This window comes from Hemitrygon akajei, unplaced genomic scaffold (assembly GCF_048418815.1).
Source record: "Hemitrygon akajei unplaced genomic scaffold, sHemAka1.3 Scf000104, whole genome shotgun sequence".
NCBI lineage: Eukaryota > Metazoa > Chordata > Chondrichthyes > Myliobatiformes > Dasyatidae > Hemitrygon > Hemitrygon akajei.
In genome coordinates this window covers 367,485-393,010 of record NW_027331990.1, presented here as the reverse complement: position 1 = coordinate 393,010, position 25,526 = coordinate 367,485, and positions in this window count along the sequence as shown.

Sequence of the window (25,526 nt, the reverse complement as noted above, 5' to 3'; positions counted from 1 at the left end):
CACGTCTTAATAAGCTGGTAAGGAAGGCGGGCTCTGTCGTGGGCAAAGCACTGGATAGTTTAATATCGGTAGCTGAGCGAAGGGCGCTGAGTAGGCTACGGTCAATTATGGAAAACTCTGAACATCCTCTACATAGCACCATCCAGAGACAGAGAAGCAGTTTCAGCGACAGGTTACTATCGATGAAATGCTCCTCTGACAGGATGAAGAGGTCAATACTCCCCAATGCCATTAGGCTTTACAATTCTACCGCCAGGACTTAAGAACTTTTTAAAGCTATTATTAATGCTTTTTGAGATAGTGATTTAGATGCATATCATATTTTTTTACTGAGTTAAGTATTGTATGTAATTAGTTTTGCTACAACAAGTGTATGGGACATTGGAAAAAATGTCGAATTTCCCCATGGGGATGAATAAAGTATCTATCTATCTATCTATCTTAATAGCATAATAGGTCTATATGACCAACATTCAACAGGATCTCTATCTTTTTTTTTAAGAATTAAGGAAATAGATGGTTCATAAAAAGAAGGTAAATTACCCTTCTGAAAGAATTCATGAAATATTTCCAAAAGATACGGAGAATGTAATCTTCCAATTTTTCTTTGTAAAATCCCACCGAATAATCATCGTCCAGGAGCTGCACCTAATTGTATTCATAAAATAGCTTTATGAATTTCATGTTCGGTAATTGGAGCATCAAGAATCTGTTGACCTTCAGGAGAATTTTTTGGAAATTTAATCTTATGTAAAAAAAAGCCCTCATTTTGGAGGAATCTGCAGGAAATTGAGATCTATAAAGATCAGAGAAAAAATCTTGAAATCTTAATGTCCTCATGATTACTTACTATATCTCCATTATTTTTACGAATCTTTAAAATCCGTCTTTTAGCTCTAGTTGTTCTTAATTGAGAACCTCAGAGCCTATTATTTTTATCTCCAAAAATATAAAATTGTCTTTTCAATTTAAGCAAATATCCTTCAATAGGATAGATCAGTAATAAATTATACTGTGATTGCATATCTATTCTTCTTTTAAATGAAACAACATTTGGAGAGATTGCATTGAAGTTATCTAATTCTGTAATTATTTTAGAGATTTTATCTAATTCCATTCTTACTTGTTTCTTCAGTTTAGCTATATACGAAATAATTTGACAGTGTAGATAAGCTTTTAATGTATTTCAAACTTCTAACTTAGAGACGTTTCCTATATTATTAAAGAGAAAAATCTATTTTATCTGAGCTTCGATAACGAATTCTGAACTTTGTAATAAATGTTCTGGAAAACGCCAAAATGTTCTAGTAGAAACAACATCTTTCAGTTCAAATATTAAGTTTAAAGGAGCATGATCAGAAGTAGAAATCGCATCATACTCACATTTCTGAACATTGAATAAAAGTCGAGGGTCAACTATAAAATAGTCGATTCTCGAATATTTATTACAAACATGCGAGGGAAAAGAGTATTCTCTATCAGTAGGGTACATATGCCTGCAGACCTCAATTAAACCGTAATCAATTAAAAAGGAATAAGTGACGCAGAACAATTAGTGAGCTGATATTTGGATGATGACTTATCCATTAAAATACTTAGATAAGTATTAAAATCACCAACCAGTAATAACATATACTGATTTAAATCAGGTAATAGAGCAAATACTGTTTTTTTAAAAAATGAGAGATCATCAGCATTTGGTCCACAAATATTAACAAAACAATTTTTCTGTTACAAATTATTCCTTTAACAATCAAAAGTCTACCATTAATATCAGTTATCATATCCTCTTTATTAAAAGGAATATTGAAATCAATAAATATAGAGACACCTCTAGTTTTACTCTGGGAGTTAGCGTGAAACTGAGGACTCTTCAATATTTAAAAAAAATCGATTTTTGTCACATTACTTGATATTCGTCTCTTGAGCAAAAATTATATCAGGCTGGAATCGGTTAATAACTTTAAATGTTTTCTAACGCTTAATATGATTATTCCAACCGCGAACATTCCAAGTTAAAATATGTAACTGTTTAGATATCATCATGGAACTTTGTATCTAAAAACAATAGTTAGACGCATGTCAGGAGAGGGTAGTCGAACATGGCGGAGATGAACAACAATAAAAATAATTGGCATATGTTCTGGGATTCTATAATAGGGAAAAAAATGTCCTACGCAAACTACAAAGCCCAGAAACAAGTCAATATCAATCGACGCAATCCCCAAGGAATGCATAGATGCAAATATAAGCTCCACCTACCAAAGTAAAAAAAAAGAGATTAAAAAAGCATCTCTGTCTCCCTCTACCGCACAGAAAACTCATTAGAGTCGACATATATCTCAATATCATTAACGTGCAAGGAAAGTGTTTTTCTTGTAAAACTAAACGACCTTCAATTTGAAACTAACCTTCAGAACATTAGATAAGGGAAGAAAAACACATCCAAAACAATTATTTAAATATTTGCTCACAAGAAAAACAATCGCCATCTTTAAATTGGCCTAACTATCTTTAGAACATAAGGAAATCGAAATAATTACTTAAAAGCTCTTTACAGAGGCATACGAAACAAAAAGAAGCAATTAATTAATTTAAATCTGCAGAAAAAAAATTCTAAATGGCTCAAACTTATTATAGTCTATCAACAGTTCTCCCTCTATGTCTTCTGAAATTGAAGCCATTCAAACGAATCTTTTGCAGAGATAAAAATGCATTTTTGGATAAAGACTTCTGTAACTATCAAATCTTCCAATCTCATCACTCTTTACACCGCAAGACAATCAAGCCATTATAAATCATTCAGGCTTCAGGATTCAGACTCGTCATCGGATGCGTCGGATAAAGAATTAATAAAACTCAGTGCTTCGACTGGATCATCAAAAATATGAAAGCCAGACCTTTAATACAAATTGCCTTAATTTCGCTGGATACTGAAGCAGTGGAAAGAGCTTTTTTTCAAACGCTAATGTCATAACCGATGCAAATCCAGCACGCTTCTTAATCATTTCGCGTGGAAAATCTTAAAAACAAGCGAATGTCTGTATCCTGATACTGAAATTGTCTGGTTTTTTTTTCTCGCAATCTTAATAATACGGTCTTTGTCTCTGAAACGGGGAAAACATATATGTCTGCTTTTACCTTGTTCCAAAAAATTTAAAATGCCTAATCTGTGAGCCATTTCGATATCTGAAGTCTGTAAACAAACCTCTGGAAATAAAGACTGAAACATCTTTGCGAAATAATCCAGTGTGTCGGCCGATTCAGATTTATCTTTTAATCCAACAATTCCAATATTGTTCCGACGTGATCGAGCTTCGAGATCGACGATCCGTTGTTGGACTTTTTTCCAAACGAGAAGAAAGGTCAGCAGAATTTCGACTAACTTCTTTAAGATCAAGACTCAGAGAGTCAACTTTTCCTTCGAGTTCCTCTATTAATTGAGTTTTCTCAATGCCGATATTGCTGATTTGAGATTCTGGTCTCTTTACCCAAGGGGGTTCCTCCGAGAATTTGTCAGCATTTTTGGGCTTCCCATTGCCTAGATCCGGATTTCTTTTAGATCTTCTGAGAACATCCATAATTATAACAGTTACTCTACAGACACGACTGAATAAAGTAGAAATTCCGACGTTTATATTGGAAAAGGGAGAGAGTAAAGGCGGACAAGAAGTGACTATCTCTTACATGTCCATAAACAGGAGGCGGAGCAGGAATTCATTTATATTATGATCACTGCCTTTTAATGGTTCATTTACATTAACCTCCGTAATAAGATGTGGGTTGTTACTCTTATGGGTGATGAACAGATCTGATAGACAATGGGGTGCAGAGATAACCATTCACCTCCCCCCCCCCCCGAGAACTAAGAGCTATTGCTGTTGCTATGCTGCTAATGAGAGAGAGAGAGAGAGAGATGAAGCACTGAGGCAGGAACATCTGCTACAGATAAGAGAGAGAGAGACTGTTGATTTATTGTATTTTGACTCTTCCTGGATTATTTACCTTTCACTACAAGGACTTTACTTTGCTCGTTAACATTCCTGAGGAGACAGCAGGAGTGGCCTGATTTGATGGGCTCATTCATTCAGATTTGATGGATAGCTGGGACCCCGTCAGATAAAAGACAGGTCTGGGGAGGCACCCTTCAGACACACCAATGGACACTGACTGAGTGTTGTGAACCCACAGGAAGGTGGGGGCTTCGAGGACCGAATCAGGAGATCGGTCAATGAAGCTCACAGTGTAACGGCAGGGCCTGTGAGAACTTGTGTGTGTGTCTACTCATGCCAGAGTGACGAGTCCACCACAGAAGAACGCTCTAGCTGAAGAACAGAGGGCTCATAACTGAATGACAACAACGGTACGACTGAATCAGAAAGAAACAGAAGGTTTGCCTGCTGCAGCTGTTACATCTCTCTCTCTCTCTATCTCTCTCTCTCTCTCTCTCTCCAAGGATTACAACACAACAACCATAACTAACTCAGCACTCATGAACTGAACTTTATACTTTTCTATGACAATTCATTTACCCCTAGATATTGATAGAGTTTGTTTATTATTGCTTAATATTATTCCTACAGTTCTATGCTTATTATTGCTGACTTGGTTTATATGTATATTTGTATTTTCGGTACTGTATTATGTAGTTTACTAATAAACATCTTAAGTTTTGGTACCACCAGAAGCCAAAGGATATTTCTATGTTTGCTGGTCTGTAAACCCAGTTACGGGGTACATAACAAATTGTGGGCACGTCCGGGATTTGATTACGACTGGGGCCAGTGAATCTGGATAGAAGTTCCTTATCTGATCTGGTTGTGCGGAAAACCCGCCGGGAAACCAGCATATATGGAGGTTGACAATTTTTTAAAAGACCCCACTTCGGGGCATTAGAGGTTGCCAGGAAGGAGGATTTGGTGAGTGTTGCGAAACGATTGAATCTCTCGGCGGTGAAACCGACGATGAGAAATTTGGATATACAGAGAGCAATAACTGTGCATTATGTATCCGAGTGTGTGTTCCCGTCGGATGTACTGGACCTGTTGCCTGAAAGGAAACCAGCTGAGGGTGAGTTTCAGTTACAGATAAGAAAAATAAGTTTGGTTGAGGAGAAGATGAAAAGGGAGCATGAGCTCCGGGTAAACGAGATGGAGAAAGAAAGGATGAGAGCGGAGGCTGAAAGGGAGAAGGAAGAAGCTGAAAAGCAGAGAGAAGAAGCTGTTAAGCAGATGGAGGAATGGGAGAAAGAGAGGCAGTTTGAGCTGGAAATGCTGAAGCTAAAGGTATCGCAGGGAAGGGACCAGGCAGCCGACCCAAACAAGGCGTTCAAGGTTGATCAGGAGATTAAGTTGGTACCCCCATTCGTGGAGATGGATGTCGATAGGTACTTCCTCCATTTTGAGAAAGTCGTTGTGAATCAGAATTGGCCTAAGGAGAAGTGGGTTGTTCTGCTACAGAGTGTCTTATGGGGAAGGCTCAGAAAGCGTATTAGGTATTGTCTATGGATGAGTCTAAGGATTATAATGAAATCAAAAGGGCTATACAAAGGAGTTACGAGTTGGTGCCAGAGGCATACCGGCAGAAGTTCCGGAACTTGAGAAAGCCGTGGAACCACACGTATTTAGAGTTTGCCCATGAGATGCAAATGTATTGTGAGCGTTGGTGTGCCTCAAAAGGGATCGTTGGAGATTATGATAAACTGTTACATCTAATGTTGGTTGAGCAGTTCAAAGGCTGTATCCCTGAAAGTATGAAGACGTACTTGGACGAGAAGGAGACAGAGACTCTGTCTGCGACTGCCAAGTTAGCGGTCGAGTACGCCTTAACCCACAAGACAAAATTTCCCCCAAAATAAGAGCTACCAGAGAGGCAGTAGGGACGGTAGAGAAAGCCCACCGCCTAAGGCACAGAATAAGCTGGGAACTAGCGGAAAAGGTAAGGAGGAGGAAAAGCAGGCTGGCAGGAAGTTTCCCAACATTATGTGCTATAATTGTGGGAAAGTGGGTCACATAGCATCTAAGTGCTTTGCTCCGAAGAAGGAGACAGGAAAAGGGAAAACAGCAATCCCGACAGGTTGCATTGAGCCGGTCAACAGAACGATGAGGAAAGCGAAGTTAGATAGAGCGCAAGAGGGGTGTGAGAAGTTTATCTCGGAAGGGATGGTGTCTGTGAAGGAGGTTGAAACCCTAGTTCCATTGCGGATCTGGAGAGATACTGGGGCTGGTCTATCATTGATTCTAAGGAAGGTGTTAGATTTCGGTGCTGACACCGAGACTGGGGAGGTAAATGTGTTAAAAGGTATCGGAAAAGAAAATGAGGCCGTACCTTTGCACTTGATATTTTTGAAATGTGACCTGGTTTCTGGACCAGTCGAGATAGGGGTGCAGTCTGAATTACCCATGGACGGTGTGGGCGCCCTACTCGGTAACGATCTGGCAGGTGGGGACGTGTATTCAGCAGTGAAACTAACAAACAAGCCTGTAGTGCTGAGGACCCGCCCATAGAGTCCAATATTTATCCCGCATGCGCAATAACTCGCAGCATGTCAAGAAGGCGGCTGAGATAGGAACCCGTTTAAATGAGTCCAGTGTTGATTTAGCGGAGACGTTTCTACCGACCTTGTATAAAAAAGTGTTGTTGGCTGAAGAGGAAAAGGATAGTGGGGTTATGGAGACTAAAGGAGAGGAGGTGTATCTACCATTAGCAAGGAGGGAATTATAAAGGAGCAGAGACGTGATGAGGAGCTTGTGGCGTTGAAAGAATCAGCACTTTCTGAGGCAGAAATTGATAAGGAGCCAGGGGGGTACTACCTGAAGGAAGGAGTGTTAATGAGGACGTGGAGGCCGATCACGGTGCCAGTCGATGAGGATTGGGCGGTGGTACACCAGCTGGTGGTTCCGAAGGATTATCGGAACGAGATTTTGTACCTGGTTCACAAGATACGCCTAGGTGGTCACTTAGGAGTGAGGAAGACAGTAGATAGAGATATGAAAGATTTTTATTGGCCAAATATGAGGAAGGATATCATCGACTATTGTAAAAGGTGGCACACGTGTCAGGTGGTAGGGAAGCCAAATCAGGTTATCCCTAAGGCACGCCTTAGACATATAACCGCCATTGAGGAGGCTTTTTCCCGAATCATTGTGGATTTTGTGGGTCTTTTGCCTAGAACTGCGAGTGGGGGGCAGTACGTGATGACCATGATGTGTGCTGCTACTAGATTTCCGGAGGCTGTGTCCCTGGGGAACATTATGACTCCTGCGGTGTAAAGACACTCATTAAATTTTTCACCACGGTAGGGTTACCTAGAGAGATACAGTCAGACCGGGGGAGTACCTTCACGTCGCGTGCATTTCAGCAAATGTTGATTCAGTTAAACAAATTCTAGCCTCTGCATACCACCCGGAATCTCAAGGTGCGTTGCAAAGATTCCACGCGACTTTGAAGTCCATGATTAAATCTTATTGCCAAGAAAATACTCGAGACTGGGATGATTCATTACCACTTCTGTTATTTGCAGTGAGGGACAGGTTCAAGAATCTCTGGGGTTCAGTCCATTTGAGCTCGTTTTTGGTCACAGGCCCAGAGGATCTTTAACCTTACTCAAAGAGAAATGGTCTACTCCGAACGTGCAAGTCAATGTGATTGACTATGTTTTGAAATTCCGTGAAAGGCTCCACAAGGTTTGCGAGTTTGCAAAGCAAAATCTTAAAGACTCCCAGACTAAGATGAAACAATGGTATGATAAGCGAGCCCGAGAACAAGAATTTCAAATGGGCGATAAGTTTTGGTCCTGTTCCCTGTAGTTACCAACTCCCTACAGGCGAGATTTCAAGGCCCGTACAAAGTGATCAAGAAAATAGACTCTCTAAATTATGTGATCGAAACACCAGATAGACGAAAGCCGAGCCAGTTGTTTCACGTTAACATGCTAAAGATTATCATGACGCGACCCCCACGGTGGTCGGTGCTGTCACGAAAACCGATGGGGCAGAACGGGTTGATAAGGAGGGAACCGAACGTTTTGAAAAGATAAGCATAGTCCCACCAGACTAGAGAACTCTGTTAATTTAGCCAACTTTGCTGATGAAGTCAGTCATTTGGAGCCTGAACAATGAGAGCAGCGGATACAGCTAATTAACCGGCATGCAGATTTATGCCCAGATGTTCCAAGAAGGTGCAAAGAAACTGTGCATGATGTTATTGTTACCTCAGCCCAGCCTATTAAGCAATCCCCTTATCAGATGTATTTGGAAAAGAGTAAGCTAGTGGAAAAAGAAATTGAGCATATGCTAGCTGCTGGTGTTATTCGTGAATCTTCCTCCGCATGGGCATCTCCATGTTTGGTTGACCGAAGCCTGAAGGTAGTATAAGATTCTGTACAGATTACCGAAAGGTGAATGCCATCACGCAAACAGATGCTTACCCTATCCCCAGGGTGGATGACTGTATTGATAAAGTGGGTAAATTAGATACATTACCAAGATTGACTTACTCAAAGGACACTGGTGTGTTCTTTAACTGACAGGGCTCGAGAAATGTCAGCATTTGTCACACCATCAGGGTTCTATGAATATAATGTTTTGCCGTTTGGAATGAAAAATGCTCCCGGGACATTTCAGAGAATGATTGACGCGGTGATTAAAGGGTTAACGAACATAAAGGCTTACATTGACGGTGTAATGGTCAGGAGTGATACATGGGATGAGCACATTGAGGCGGTGGAGAAATTGTTTAAACGAATGTCTGTAGTCAATCTCACAGTGAACCTCGCAAAGAGTGAATTAGGCCACGCTACGATCACGTACTTGGGGTACTTGGTAGGACAGGGGCAGTTGGCTCCTGTGCAGGCTAAAATACAGGCTATTCCTGAGGTTCCTGTTCCAACAAATAAGAGGGCACTGCGAAGGTTATTGGGAATGGTCGGGAACTATCGAAAATTCTGTAAGAACTTTGCGGATATTGCCCTCCCGCTTACAACGCTCTTGCAGAAGGATGAAATGTTTGAGTGGAGCAATCCCTGCCAGGTAGCCTTTGAAAAGTTGAAAACCATACTGTGCTACCACCCTGTGTTAAAAGCACCTGACTTTTCGAAACCGTTCTCCCTGGCAACCGACGCAAGTGATGAGGCTGCAGGGGCAGTCTTGTTGCTGAAAGCTGGGGATGGAGTAGAACACTCAGTGGCGTATTTCTCTCGAAAGTTCAATGTGCATCAGAGAAATTACTCTACTGTGGAAAAAGAATTGTTGGCACTTATCAGGTCTACATTTGTTCAGCACAGAGACCATTAATTGTTTATACTGATCACAAACCCTTGGTATTTTTGGCTAACATGAAGAATAAAAATAGGTGGTTATTAAGTTGGAGTCTGTTGTTACAGGAATTCGATATTAAAATACAACATGTAAAGGGGAGTGATAATGTAATTGCTGATTGTTTATCCAGGTGTTAATTAGAACGTATATCTGTATTATTCTTGTACTTAAGGCCACATCTGTATTTTGTTAAACTCTGTAATTCAGTAATATGCTTTATTAGTTAATTTTCACCATGGTGAAAATTCCCAGAACGATGAGGGTGTTATGATTATTGAATAGAGCTGAGGGAAAATGGGGTGCAGAGTTAACCATTACCCCCCCCCCCCCCGAGAACTACGAACTATGACTGTTGCTATGCTGCTAATGAGAGAGAGAGAGAGATGAAGGATAGAGGCAAGAACATCTGCTACAGATAAGAGGGAGATTGAGACTGTTGATTTATTGTATTTTGACTCTTCCTGAATTATTCTCCTTTCGCTGCAAGAACATTATTTTGCTCGTAAACATTCCTCAGGAGACAGCAGGAGTGTCCTGATTTGATGAACACAGACATTTAGAATCGATGGATGGGTAAGACCTGGTTAGTAGGGATAAAGGACAGGTCTGGGGAGACACCCCTCAGACACACCAGTGGACACTGATTGAGTATTGTGAACCCACAGGAAGGTGGGATCTTCGGAGACCGAATCAGGCGATCGGTCAATAAAGCTCACAGTGTGACGGAAGGGCCGGTCGGGACTTGTGTGTGTGTCCACTCATGCTAGAGTGACGAGTCCACCACAGAAGAACGGTCTAGCTGAAGGACGGACGGGTCATAGCTGAATGACCACAAAGACACGACGGATTAAGAAAGCAACAGAATGTTTGCCTGCTGCCGCTGCCTAATCTCTCGTTCTCTCTCTCTCTCTCCCTCTCTCTCTCCCCCCCCTCTCTCTCTCTCTCTCTCTCTCTCTCTCTCTCTCTCTCTCTCTCTCTCTCTCTCTCTCTCTCTCTCTCTCTCTCTCTCTCTCTCTCTCTCTCTCTCTCTCTCTCTCTCTCTCTCTCTCTCTCTCCCTCTCTCTCAATATCACCAAGACCAAGGAGATGGTGGTGGACTTTAGGAGATCTAGGCCTCATATGGAGCCAGTGATCATTAATGGAGAATGTGTGGAGCAGGTTAAGACCTACAAGTATCTGGGAGTACAGTTAGACGAGAAGCTAGACTGGACTGCCAACACAGATGCCTTGTGCAGGAAGGCACAGAGTCGACTGTACTTCCTTAGAAGGTTGGCGTCATTCAATGTCTGTAGTGAGATGCTGAAGATGTTCTATAGGTCAGTTGTGGAGAGCGCCCTCTTCTTTGTGGTGGCGTGTATCTATCTATCTATCTATCTCTCTCCAACGATTACAACACAACAACCATAATTACCTCAGCACGCATGAAGTGAACTTTATACTCTTCTATGACAATTCGTTCACACCTAGACATCGATAGAGCTTGTTTATTATTGCTTATTATTATTCCTACACTTTTAGGTTTATTATTACTAACTTGTTTTATATGTATATTTGAAATTTTTGATACTGTATTGTGTAGTTTACTAATAAACAACTTTAGTTTTGATATCACCAGACTCCAACGGATTCTTCTTTCTCTGCTGGTCTGTAAACCCAGTTACGGGGTAGGTAACAAAAACCTTGCGTCCATACGTTGATTACCTGGCCTGAATGAAGTCACTGTTAAGAACCGTTACCCTCTTCCGCTCATGACATCTGCACTTGAACTACTGCAAGGAGCCTCAGTTTTCACCAAGCTTCATCTCCGTAACGCCTATCATCTTGTCCGCATCCGCGAAGGGGTCGGGTTGAAGACGGCTTTCAATGCCACCTCATGCCATTAGAGTATCTGGTCATACCATTCGGTCTCACCAATGACCCGCTGTATTCCAAGCCCTGGTAAATGACGCTCTCAGGGACATGCTGAACCAGTTTGTTTTTGTGTGTTTTGACGACATTTTGATTCAGTCTAAGTTCCTTGTTTAACACACCGCTCATGTTCGCAGATTTCTCCAGCGCCTTCTGGAGAACCAGCTCTTTGTGAAGGCTGAGAAATGTGAGTTTTATCGCAATGCCGTCTCCTTCCGGAGCTATGTTATTTCAGGTAGCTCCATTCAGATGGACCAACAGAAGGCCAAAGCGGTGGTCGAATGAGCACAATTCTTGACTCGCGGGAGTTGCAACGCTTCCTGGCCTTCGCTAACTTCTATCGCCGCTTCATCAGAAGTTGCAGTACACTGGCTGTACCGGTCCCCTGCTCCTGAAGGAACGTTTCAACTTTGCCCCCATCCTGATTGAACCAGACACCGACCGGCAGTTCAGTGTGGAGATGGATGCATCTGACATTGGTGGAGGAGCTGTTCTGCCTCAGCGCACGGCCAAGGATGAGAAGGTACACCCCTGAGCCTTCTTCGTTCACTGTCTCACTGCCATGGAGCAGAATTACGATGTCGGAAAGCGTGAGCTGCTGGCTGTGAAGCTAGCTCTGGGGAGTGAAGGCTTTTTCTGGAGTGAGCAAAGGTGCCATTCTTAGTCTGGACTGATGACGAGAATCTGGAATAAATCCGTACGGCCTAGCGGCCCAACTCCCGTCAAGCTCGTTGGTCCCTGTTTCTCTCAAGATTCAATTTTACTCTATCCTTTCGCCCTGGTGCCATGAATGGAAAACCTGATTCCCTTTCCCGAAGACTTCCTTTCTCTGAGACCCCTGAGGTACCCGATGTCATCCTCACTGCTCACTGTCCCGTGCGTGCAGCGCAATGGCACATTGAAACCATGGTGCAAGCTGCTCAACAGAGCGGGGCATAGCCCACTAACAATGTTTATGTTTCCAGCTCTGTCCGCTCATTGGTATTGCAGTGGGGTCAATCTTTCCGGTTATCCTGTCACTCTGGAACCAATCGTACACAGGCCTTCATCAGTCGGCTGTTCTAGTGGCCCTCCATGGGAGATGACATCTGCAGCTTTGTCTCAACATGCTCGGTCTGAGCTCAAGGCAGGAAGTCTAACCGGTCACCTGCTTATCTGTTACAACCCCTGTCTATCCCCAAGAGACACCGTTCCACATTACCCTGTGTTTGTCACCGGTCTTCCCCCATCAGTTGCTAATTCCCATTCCCACAATAGTTGATCTCTTCTCCAAATCTGTACACTTAATACCTTTACTTAAACCCCCCTCGGACAAAGAAACAGCCAAATTACCAGTACGCATGTGTTTAAATCACATAGATTTACTGTAGATATTATATCCGACAGGTCTCTATATTGGCATCCAACTTCTGGACGGCATTCTGCAACCTTCAGGTGTTTCTGTGAGTCTGTCTTCAGGATTCTACACACAGACCAATGGCCGGTCCGAGCGGGTCAGCCAACAGCTAGAGACTGCCTTGCGGTGTCTGGTCTCACAGAACCTCTCCTCATGGAGTCAGCATCTACCTGGGCCGGGTACACCATAAACTCTCATCCGTCCTCATCCACCGGTCTGTCCCCCTTCGACCGGTGTCTGGGCTACCATGTCCAACTGTTTCTTGTCCAGAAGGAGGAGGTTGGCGTTCCATCTGGAATTTATCCGCTTTTGACAGCGGACTGGAATGTGCACTCGCTCTCCCTTTTTCCATGCCTCTGTGAGGATCAAGCGTCAAGCTGACTGCTATCGTTCCAAGACTCCATGTTACCGGCAGCGTCGGTGTGTGTGGCTTTCAACACGAGACCTGTCCCTCAAGGTGTATTCCTGCAAGCTCACTGCTCGCTATATCGACGCCTTTCCCATTACTAAAGCCATCAGCCCTTCTGCTGTCCGCCTCAATCTCTGCCGTACTCACCCCACCTTCCATGTTTCCGGCATCAAACCTTTCATGAGCTACCCTCTGTATGCTGTCCCAAACCCCCCTCCCCCACAGCTCAATGATGGGTCAGAGGCCTTCACGGTGCAACAACTGCTGGACGTTCGTCGCCAGGGCCGTGGCCTCCAGTACCTTCTCGACCTGGAGGGTGGCGGTCCTGAGGAGAGGCCCACGACATACTGGGCCCCTCTCATATCAGGGACTTTCATCGCCAGAACCCAGCCCTACCTGCCGTGACGCCAGAAGTCGTCTTTAGAGGGAGCTATGTACTCCCAGTACCTGCAGTTGAACTGGTCTTTGTGTGTGCTTCCCCCTAGCAGTCAATATGTTGTTTTCGTGCCCCATGTGCACCTGTGCCCGCTCCTGCTCTACTCTGACCCCTGTATTACTGAATACTCCGTCTCTCATCTGTTTCTATTTTATTACCTGTTTTGCTGCAACCTGTATTTCATTGTGTTCCACCTGTCACCTGCCTCTCCGTTTATTGCTTAGTGTATTTCAGTCCTGTGTTTTCATCTGTTTGTTGCCAGATTGTGCCAATGAATTTCCCTGCGCCTTTCCAGCATTCGTGTCAGTACACAGTCCGTTTGAATATCGACTCTGCCTCTTTCCCGATTCTGGTTTTTGGATTTCTCTGCATGCCTTGATCTTGCCGGAACTTTGGCGCCGACTTCGTTTGCACCTCGGGATTTGTTACTCAATTAATATCACTGTGTGCACAGTACTGGGCCTGCGATTGGATCCCTTTTCCAGCGCCTTAACGCCATTACAATAAAATTAATCGGGGAAAGGGTGTACCTTGATGAACTGTGCAGTGGCAACTGTGGAGCGAAATAATGTTTTAAGGAGAGTTAAGAAATATCAGTCTCCGAGCCACCTTATTGATAATAAAATAGCACAGCCCTTCAGGAGAAAACTGGAGACCGTATTGTGATAATATTAGAAGGGATAATAAGATGAGAAATGTTTGGGGAATGATTCAGAAAATGGATGACTTTTAGGTATTATGATATTGGTGAGGGTAAAGTGCTTGTTATTGATGTAGGGACGGATGCGCTACTGTCTTCGTCATTTACTGCGACTCACAATCAAGATCATTTAAATGAAGAAGTTGAATAACGTAGGGATAAGGTTCTTAGTGAATACCCTGGTGGATTTGCAGTTAGCTGCATTAATGATAGTATCACCGACGTAGAGTTTCTCTGTGTTAGGTAAAGAAGACGATTATTAATGCTGGTCAGACATCTGCAGCAAAATATGATATTTGTTAATGTATGATTAGAAAATTTAGGCCATTTTCGTTACTTGTGGAATATGGCAGTAGTAGTGTCATTCTAAAGCTACGATGCTCCCCGCATGATTCTTTTAATCATAGAACGATATCTTTAAAGTTTCATTTTCGTAAAATTATGGAACGTATTGTAATCGAGCGTTCGTGTGAATTTTGAACCAAAATGAGACATATCGTTTTATCAGTGTGGATTTCGGAGGGATAGAATGAAATTGATTCAGTTTTATGATTGGGAGATATAAGTGAAGCATGGTTAAATATAGATGTTGTAATAGTTGTATTGTTTTCCATTGAAAAGGCGTATGATGCTTATGAAGGCAGAATGTTTGGACAAATGATGGAAATTAGGAGGGAGGGACAGATTGTATATTTTTCTGAGTTGTTATTTGGGTGTCCAGTGCTGGTATGGATGGGCAAACTATATTCGGATTTCTCTGAAACCGAGAATGGTTTCCCACAAGGCAGAATGTGCAGCCCTTTATTATTTAATATAATGATTAATGATTTTTTTTCTCTGAGATACGCACTGAGGTGTGTAAATCACTCTCTGCAGATGATTGTAGATGATTATGCATTAGAGTATGAGATTTCAATTTTCCTCTACAAATGATGCCATCAGGAATTGATGAGTTAGAATAATAGGCAATAGATAGGGATTTACACTTTCAGCAGCTGTAACCTTGGGGAGCATACCTTATGAGAAAAGTTTGAGTGAAGTCTGCCTTTTCTCCTTGGAGAGGCGGAGGATGATTGGTGAACTAATACTGGTGCATAAGATGATGAGAGGCATTGATCGTGTTGATAGTCAGAGTTCCGCCCCCCCCCCCACCCCCCAGGGCTGAAATGGCTAACACAAAGAGGACACAGTTTTTTGGTATTGGAAGTAGGTACAGAGGAGATGCCAGGGGTAAGATTTTTTTTTTACGCAGAGAGTGGTGGTGAGAACGGGGAATGGGCTGCGGACAACAGTGACGATGGAGGCAGATACGATAGGGTCGCTTAAGACACTCTTTGTTAGGTAACTTGAGCTTAGAAAATTAGAAGGTTATGGATAACCCAAGGTAATTTCTAAAGTAAATACGCGTTCGGAAAAGCATTGGGATCCGAAGGGCCTGTATTGTGCTGTAGGTTTTCTATGTTTCTGAAGCACAAGTTATGTGTTTTCTAAAGAGGATTAACAGACCTGCACTTGATTTTAAATTGTATGGTGAAACTGTTGAAGACGTGCCAGTGGTAAGACTTCCAGCCATGTGGATGGATCGTACGCAGTAATGTGTTATTCTCAGGTGTCTATGTCAGTATTCTTGGGATGCTACTGGAAAATCTCCGTTGATCAATTATTTAAATAGGTCTGTTATTGAATATGGCTGTCTGGTTAAAAGATCAACTTCATCTTCAACTTTAAAATGTTTGAATGTGCCAGAGGCAGAGACATTAAGATGGTGTTGTGCTGCAGTAAGGTCGCCTCCTGAATCGGCTTTACTGGTTGACATGGGACAATTGCTCTTACAGTTACGGCGGTTGAATGTGCTATTAACACACTTGATTAATGTCAGGGTGCAAAGAAATTATCATTCCGTTAGAGGTGTGTTGGAGGATTAGAAACATCACAAGAGAAGCGTTTTTATTATTGGTGAATAATTCTTATCGTGCTTGGAATATAGTTCGCTGAAATATGCAACACATCCGCGCTCTTGGGAACACCGCCTGGTTTTGTTTTCAATGCCTTTATTTGATTTTAATTTACACGATTTAGTAATGTCTAATTATTATTTAATGCCGGCGTGTCTGTTGGATCATTAGCATAATAAGAAAACAATATTATATGTTAAATATTTTCACCGATCGATGAAAAATTAATGAACCTGGATATGTTAGTTTGGCTTTTTTGCCCGAATTACAGAAAACGATAAAGAAACAAATTACCAACCATTTATTTATCATTATATTGAACAGCAGTGTTTATCAACATTAACCTTGCAGTGGGTGGCGGAAATTTGGCCAGGTAAAGTTGAAATTTGCTGAGATTGCTTTTTGGTGAGTCTGAAATCGGGCCATTTGTGCAGTATGTAAGGTTCATTGTGAGAAACACATAAAACATTATTTTATATTCAAAACATGCTTTTCCAATACTTCTTCTGATGACGCTCTGCAGATGGAGGTGTTGAGGGGAATGAGTCGCTTAAAAAAAATTGCTACAAAGGCCGTTAAATTCCACCTTGCAAACCACAAACTAAAAGCTGATAGCGACAAGAAATCGGAGCTTATGGCAAGACTTGTGGGATGATGGGAAAAAGGGAAGACACTTTTACCGGACAAATAGAATGGCGGAAGGGAATAAAACAATAAGGGATTATGTTGACAGGACAGAAAGGTGGGTATGCTATCGTAATATAAAATCAACTGAACGCCCCGGAGATGTAACATAAAGATTTTTACTCCTCGTGTATATGAAGGATTTTTGAAATAAAGTCAATTCAATCCAATAAATTTCGAAAAGCCTGTCGATGGGACAATCCGGTCAGGAATTTCATCTGCGAGGTCAGGCGGTGAATGTGGGGAGCTGGAGACTGGATTGGATGCACCGTGTCTGCCTTTTGCCTGTGCTCAGGATGTACCTTTATTAAAAACTGAAGCAACATGGTGAGCAGATATTTCAGCGCACGGATCACCTGCTTCCTGAATTTCGACTGAGTCACCACGTAAATAAATGTGTTCGTGCAGCAGCTGAGGTTCCTTAACAATCCGCCGACATAGTGAAAAATCCATTCAGATTCATTGAAAGCGAATCCTCTACCTGACAACTGATAATATATAAAATCTATTACGTATGTCATCCACAGGAGGATGAAACTGCCGGAGAGTGTGAAGAGTAAAACCACTGACCTCCTCCTGCTCTCCATTTCCAGGTCACTGCGGTTATCCCACCTGTTCTGACTCATCAGCCGCTTACGGGCCCGACTGGCCACCAAAATATGCCTGACGGTCAGAGCGTTGAGCAGCATGATCACAGCGAAAGGTAGGAACGGAGTTAAAACCGTATCGAGCCAATCATATCCCACCCACCCGTGGTCAGTGAAATAATTGTCCTTCGCTCTACAGAACCAGGGTACAGTGTCGATGATCACCCCAGGTTCCCAGATGAAGTAGCGAGGAATGTTTTTTCAGACAGGAGAGTACGACGGTTGTTGTTAGAACCACAGCCGCAGTTTTTCCACTGCAATATTTTGTTTTCAGCTTCTGGCAGCAGATGGCAACAAACCGATCAATGGTGAATGTGACAGTGAACCAGACGGAACAGTCTGTGGCTGTGTAGCGCAGTACATCTATAACACTACACACATGGGTGATGCTGAGAAAATTCCTCGGGAAGTAATACACATTGATTCGAGTCAAACTGACCTCAGTGACGACGGTCAGTAGATCCGCTGCTGCCATTGCCACCAGATAGCGAGTGGTACAGGTAGAGAGGCCGCACTTTCCTCGTGACAGGATTACAATGGCCACTAAATTCACTGCAGAGAAAGAGAAGGGAACAGTCATTGGACATTACTGAACACATCATCTGAGAATCGACACGGGACCCAGGTTCGGCTAAATATGAAGAGAGGTGGAGTCTGTGAACTGCTGCTAATCTCACATTAGGCATAGCTCACACTGTCTCTGACTTTCCTTATTTAATGCGCAGAAAGGTAGATGTGTGCGGGAACCGTCGAGGTTCAAACGAGCTGCATCAACATGAACGATAGGTGCTGACCCCCATACCAGTCGGTGATGGGATCATATTCACTGATTTGACCATGACAGACCATCCCTCAGGAAACTCAGCATTTGATAAAGCCAAGAAGGGATGCAGAAGTGAGCAACCCACATCAAATACTGAAGGTTCGCAGAAGTCAGGCAGCATCATGTAATTGAAGAAACTCTTATTTCGGGCCGTGACAGATCCTTAGATAGAAGCGATTCCCAGATTTATGACGGGTATTGGAGAGAACACTGTCGGCATCTTGGTAAGAGAGGCTGAGGGGCTTCTCTAATTCCATAGAGCACAATGTTCGACATAAGAAAGTGGAAGGCTAACGGCGACAAACTCCACGGGGAGACGTGGAGCACTGCACCAGAGGTTAACTATGATCAATAACGCAAAAACTGTTAACATCACAATGTAAAACCCTCAGAGCCGCATCATCCCGGACAGCTGCCCATCACAGCACTGTCTGAAATTTCGACAACGTGTCGCTAAAGACAAGAGACAGAGTTTTAGTTTATTTGACATTATATAAGAAAAGTCTGCATTTTGAATAGACGGGATCGACATCTCTGACGGATTTTCTACAATGATTATCAAATTGGAAGCTTGTAAAGTGGTTATGCCGTTTACACTGATCAATACATGTAAATGCCAAACTTGAATTGTTTAGCTCACTCACCAGGAACTCCAATGGCGGCAATGAGGACATAAAGTATTTTCTGTACTCTTCTGTAACTATACAACAGTGCAGACATTTTCTCTGTACAGCGGTTTGCCTCCTTGAGCTACAGGCTATCACTCAGAATGAAATGTTGATGCAGCGTATGCCGGGGGTTTTAATACCATTCAGTGACTCCACAGGGACAGATTTCAACATATTCTAAAATAAAGATTTTAACATTGTTTACAAACTGATTACGTCAGAAAGTTTCAATTAATTACTTTAATATTCGGTGTCTGTAGATCAACTGAAATGTTGATCTACAGACACCGAATATTAAAGTAAATTAATTCATTTTGGCATTGCATTGACCCACCTTCTGCTATACTCTACCATTCTCCTCAAGATTAAAAACTCTGTGTGGTTTTGTGCTTGGGGAACTCAATAGACAGGCTCCCCAGGAACATTTCTGAGGAAATGTTATATCAACGCATTCATAGAACAGAGAACATAGGGCATAGAAATCTACAGCGCATTACAGTCCATTCGGCCCACAATGTTTGCCGACTACGTAACCTACTCTGAAATCTAGGTAGAATTTCCATAAGGCACAGCCCTTTATTTTTCCAAGCTTCAGGTACCAACCTAACAGTATTTTAAAATACACTATTGTATCCGACGCTGCCACAATCGCTGGAAGTGCATTCAACGCGTCCTCCACTCGCTGGGTGAAAAAGGCACATCTGACATCCCTCCTGTACCTAATGCCAACCACCTGAATCATTTTACTCCGCGTGTTAGCAATTTCAGCCCTGGGAAATTGCCTTTGGCTATCCACCCCTTCAATGTCCTGCGTCATCTTATACATCAGGTCACCTCTCATATTCCAACACTCAAAGTGTAAAGGCCATATTCCCTCAATCTATTCTCATAAGGCATTCTCTCCAATCCAGGCAACATCCTTGTAAATTTCCTGTGCACTTGCTCTATCGTATCCACATCCTTCCTGCAGTGAGGTGACCAGAACTGAATACGGTACATGCGGGACCATTTCAAATGCCTGATTGAAATCCATAAGTCTTTATTTTTTAACACTACCCGCTCCTCCTGTCTTTGTTTTTACGGTAAATTTAGCAACAGATCTATTAATCCCATAGACCAAATCATTGACGTGCATCCTAAAAAGTAGTTGTCCCCAAACCTACCCTTGTGGAACTCCACTGGTAATCGGCAGCCAGCCAGAAGAGGATCCTTGTATTCCCACTCTCTGTTTTCTGCCTATCACCCAATGCCCCAAACATGCTACTAACTCCCATGTAATTCTATGGGCTATTCTTTTGTTAAGCAGGTTGTCAAAAGCCTTCTGAAAATCAACGTGCACCGCATCTACTGATCTCCTTTGTGTACCCTACTTGTAATTGCCTCAAAGAATTGCAGGAGGGTAGCCAGGACCATTTTCCTTTCAGGAAACCATGCTGGCTTTGACCTATATTGTCATGTACCTCCTGGTTTTCCGCAATCCCATCCCTAACAATCAATTCTAACAGCTTCCCAAACAGTCACAGCAAGCGAATTGCAGACACACTCAGAAATCGTTCAATCTTATTTATATTTCCCCTTTTGGCAGGAAACAAATAATGCCTCACCAACGTCCAACAGAACTTTAAAGTGCCATCCTGTCTTCTGTAGGCAATGCTTTGATATATGGCCAATGTGACAAAAGCTCTCTATAACACCCTATCTACCTGTGACGCCAAATTCACGTAATTTTTAATCTGTTCCACGAAACATCTGTTCTATCTTATTCATGACTACTGTATAGGTCATACTTTGCTTTGTGCTCACAAGGTGCAACATTTCGCATTTGTCTGCATTAAAATTTATCAGGAATGTTCCGGCACAGTTGCCCCAGCTGTTCCTGATCCCCTGGCAAACTTTGATAGTCTTCTTTGCTGTCTTCTACACAACCCAGTTTGGTGCCATCCACAAATCCTCTGATTATGCTTACCAGATTATCATCTAGATTCTTGATATAGATGAGAACTGATCTAGCACCAATGCGTGGGGCGTTTCACAAGTCAGAGGCTTCCAGTCAGAGAGACAACCATCTATTACCACTCTCAAGAAGCTCATGTCTTATCCAATTTATTACATCACTCTGAATGCCAAGTAACAGAAATTCCTTAACCAACCTCCCAGGTGTGATCCTATCAAGGACATTGTTCTATTATCTGTATAAAAAAATCCATTGCATTTACTTTATGAAATGTCCCGGTAACCTTCTCGAAAGTATCCGCAAGTTTGATTGTGCATGACTTACCACCGCCACGACAGACAACTTGGCCTAATGAACCGGGTGTGACGGGGTCCAGAATTGACCCTATGAACTGTGCTGCTATTCGGAGAGAGAGAGAGAGAGGGAGGTGTCCAACACAATGATAGAGAGAGACAGAGACTGATCGAAAGATTGATTTGATCGTTTCTCTTCAAGCTTGTTTACCTTTCGACAAGGACACTTGCCTGCTTGTAAAACTCTTACAGATAGAGGAGGGCGGAGCAGGTTGATGGACAGCTGGTGTCCAACTGTCATGGTCCGGATCTGTTCACCTTTAAATTTAGTTAGGTTGCGTTATGATCCGGACCATTGACTCTCTATTACCTTCTAATTCTGTTTGACGGGCCCCTTGAGCTAGGTAATTTAGGTGATCTACTCTCGACCCGAACCGGCAGCTTATAAGCCCGTGGCCTTTGCACTTTAGCACTTAGACTATAAGTCCGTTTCCCGCTTTCCTTCGCCAGAGTGGGTCCGGGCAAGGGCAATCTGCGAAGGGTGAATTGAAGGCGGAGTCCTGACTCGACGTTCATGCCCATTTTCTGTGTCTATCCCTTGAAGAGTCCCGGTCCGTTGCCTGAGTGGAAGGCGGAGTCCTGGCTCGATGTTCATGCCCTGTGTCCGCGTCTGTCGCCTTGAAGAAGAGCCCTGTCCGCGTCTGTCCCCTTGAAGAAGAGTCCCGGTTCGTTGCCTGTTCTGAAGGAGGAGTCCTGGTTCAATGTTCCTGCCCTGTGTTTTGGTGTCCACGTTTCTGGCTGGGGCGATCCATGGATCCCAGTCTCCAAGTCCAAGGGCCGTAGTGATCCCAGTCATGGCCGCGAAGATCCAAGTCCCTAGTCCCCTAGTCCGAGGTTTGTGTTCCTCTTTGTCCTCCTTGATTTGCCGATTTTCAGTGTAGCGAGTAATAAACGCTACTTTATTGAACCTAAGAAAGACGTGTTTGTGTCCTGCTTGTGGGTCCTCTCCCAGCAGCCCTGTCCCCACCTCGTGACACCAACGTGGGGATCAATACCAGGTCCGCTGATAAGCAGACAGTCACACGGTTTTGGACACTGAACCAGCTTTGCTATACCTACAGAAAGGTGGGGTTCTTGGATGATCGATTCGGGGACATCGACCAGTGGCTCTCGCGGCGTGAAAAGTTGTGGCCGGTGGGGAATTATTTGTGTGTCCACCCTTGCCTAGGTGATAATTCCATCACTGAAAAACGGTCGCAGTCGGTGCACTGTGTCAACTGTGTTTTCCCCGAGAACCCTAACGTCTTAATAAACTTTCCTGAAATGGGAAGGTGAAGGGCATACTGTGGCTGTACGCAAGTGTACGTGGCTCCAGTATCTATCATCATTGGTGTCAGTTGCCCTTCTAACATAACCTGAACCATAGTTTCCTCCTCTGTCTCCCTCGTTATCAGTGGGTAATGTTCCTTCCCACTCGAGTTCTCGGGGCACCCCTAATACTTTGCATAGGGGTTCACAGGTCCGCTCGGACTCCCAGGAGCCGGTATGTGGCCAAACTGTGGCTCGCTTGCCATCGGTTCATGCTGGTACGAAACGGGCCATGTTTTAAGTGGGCAGTCTCTCTTCATGTGTCCAGGCTGGCTGCATCCCCAGCACAATCATTCTATCTCTGTTTCCCCCTGTCTCCTCTCTAATCCTCTTTGCCCATAATTCCTCTGCCCTTCTCCTTGGTACAGTCCTGTCTGGGCTGTTACTTAAATCTACTTTGTCCCTGATAGGGCATCTGTGGAAATGTACCTCCGAAGACATTCATTATTGGCATGGGGTTTTCTGGCCCTTGACTGACAGAATGACCGATTCCTCCATCTATCGGTGCTTCATTCACTTTAATGGCTGTACGCACACTGTTGGTAGCAGGCAGCATCTTTTTGCTTTTCTCTTTTTCCTTCTTTTTCAGTTCTTCGAGCTGCATTTGGAATAGCTTTCGTTACACTTCTTCTTGCTGCTCAGCCAGCTTTCGTTTGTCTCTCCGATATTTCTCCACCGTGTGGACTACGTGATCACTGAATGCTTGTCGGGTCAGCGAAGACAGCCCAACTACTTCCTCCAATTTAGACTTGACCTGCGGAGGCATTGCGTCCAGAATGCTTTGTCGGACCAGTGAGTTCAGAAACAAGCTCTTGCTCCCACCTCTTCTTCAATCTCCAGTCTCCACCTTTTCAACATAGGCTGCTGGTTTTTCTGTGTCTCCCAGTGGTTCCCCCTTTAAGGTTTTTGGGTCTACTCTGGGTGGATAAAGCTTCCTGAGGGCCTGCCATACTCTCTGCCTCACTGGATCAAAATTGGTTCCATCAGTCTGTGGGCTGTTCACATTCTGTAAGCCAGTCATTTCCATCAGTTCTTTTAGCTTGGAAGTTCCCATCAATCTTATCAGCAGTGCCTTCAAATCTCCCATAGCCAACAATCGTCCCGTTGTTTCCTCCTCGAAGGCTCTAATCCACTTTCCTGCCCCCACGTGCAGACTAGGCAGAGCATTTTTCAGCCCTTCCAGGTTCTGGGATCCCCAAGGGATATACTGTGCTTGTCCTGATCCTTTTACCAGCATTGGCAGCATTTCCTTCTCCCCGTTCCATGTAATCAAGCTTTCTTCCTCACCTGATTCTTCATCTATTGCTGACCCTATTTTTGTACTGGCTGCCACTCATACCACCTTGGGGTATACCTTCTCCCTTGCTCCTTCTCTCCTCTAGTCCCCTCTTCCATCTCCAGTATCTGTCTCTCTGTTCTCTCTCGTGCTTCCTCCAAACTCTCGTCTCCTACCTTCCACCAACTCCCTCTCTGCTCACTCCGTTCTTGCCGTCTAGATGATTCCTGTTTTCTTCTAGTCTGTCTGTCTCTACAGTATAACCGATACTCCTCATAATCCCTCCTCTCTCAGCTGCTGTAGCCTTTCCACTTCTCTTTCCATCTCCCTTATATCCTGATTCAAACTCATCTTTTCTCCCTCTATCTCGTTCCGCAGCACCTCTCTCACCCTCTCATATTTCCTTCTTTCCTCCTCAGGGTCCCAGACCTCTACTTCCCCCTGCAGGTTTACTCTTCCTGATATCATGGGGCACTGCTTGGGTGTTCCCTGCTCATAATAGGGAGGGGGTCTTTCTACTTCTTTCAGATCCGGGTATGGAGCTGAAGCCGGGTTTCTGTTAGGCTTTTCCTCTCCCTCACCCGACTGTTTTTACTGTTCCCTTCTGTCTTTTACGTTTATTATCAATATCCTGCCTGTCTTTCTCAATCTCTCTCCCTCCATCCAAAAAAGTTTCAATACTTCCATCTCCTGTTCTCTCACTTCCTCCCTTTTCTTTGACATCGTTTGGTTTATGATTTTTAATTAGTGCTTCCATCTCTTCACACAAGCTTACATCGAATGTCCCTTCTTTTGGCCAATTCGTGCAAAGGTTTCTGGTTCTTTTTTCCCATTTCTCTGAAATTGCAATAATCTCACCTCTACTTACCGGGAATTTCTTGAACAGTATGTCTACTGCTGTCCCTTTTTCTTCCGCCATGTTATTCTCTACTTCTCTTAGGTATTATTTCTTTAAAAAAATCTCACAGTTCAAATACCTCCCCGAACCTATCTCCACGCCTGGCCCTACAGTTTATTCTACCAGTGTTCAAGCAAATTATCAAATTCTTCTTACCTTCTATTCCGTTCTGCCCGAGCAGCCCTCAACCTCGGGCAGTACTCACAGAAGTTTCTCGTCACTCTCCCTGCCCGTTCATCCCTTCGCTTCGTGCGAAGCGGTATCCACAGGGACTTACCAACACCACGTGGAATTTTCTTTACTCAACTTCTTATTACCTTATTCGTACTTACCCCCACTGCAGTGTTCTCGATCAATCTTCTGAGCCTCCTGTCGATCCCCAATTCTGCCAGATTCTTTGGATCGGAGAGTCCCTTCGGCAAGTTGCTACACACGTCTGAGACCCCGACACCCCCAAAACCAACAGAATTTTCTTCCAAATTGTCACAAAAAGCCTTTACCTTTTTTCTGGGTGCACCCGTAATTCTGTTATCTCGTTGAGGGCTTCCCAGGGACCGGGAAGCGGCCTCAACCCGCCGAATCCTTTTCGCGGGTCTCTTTCCGATCCTGTTCGTGACACCAATTTTGTCGTGGTTACTTGAAATGACCAGGAAATGCAGACAATTCTTCGAGAAGTTTAAACCTTTATTTGCAAACAAAGGCTGAGGCAATCAATGAACTTGTCAGCGAAAGCCCACCGAGCTCCGGTGTGCAGCATTCTTTATAGTAATTTCTTATCTCAGTTACATTTTCGG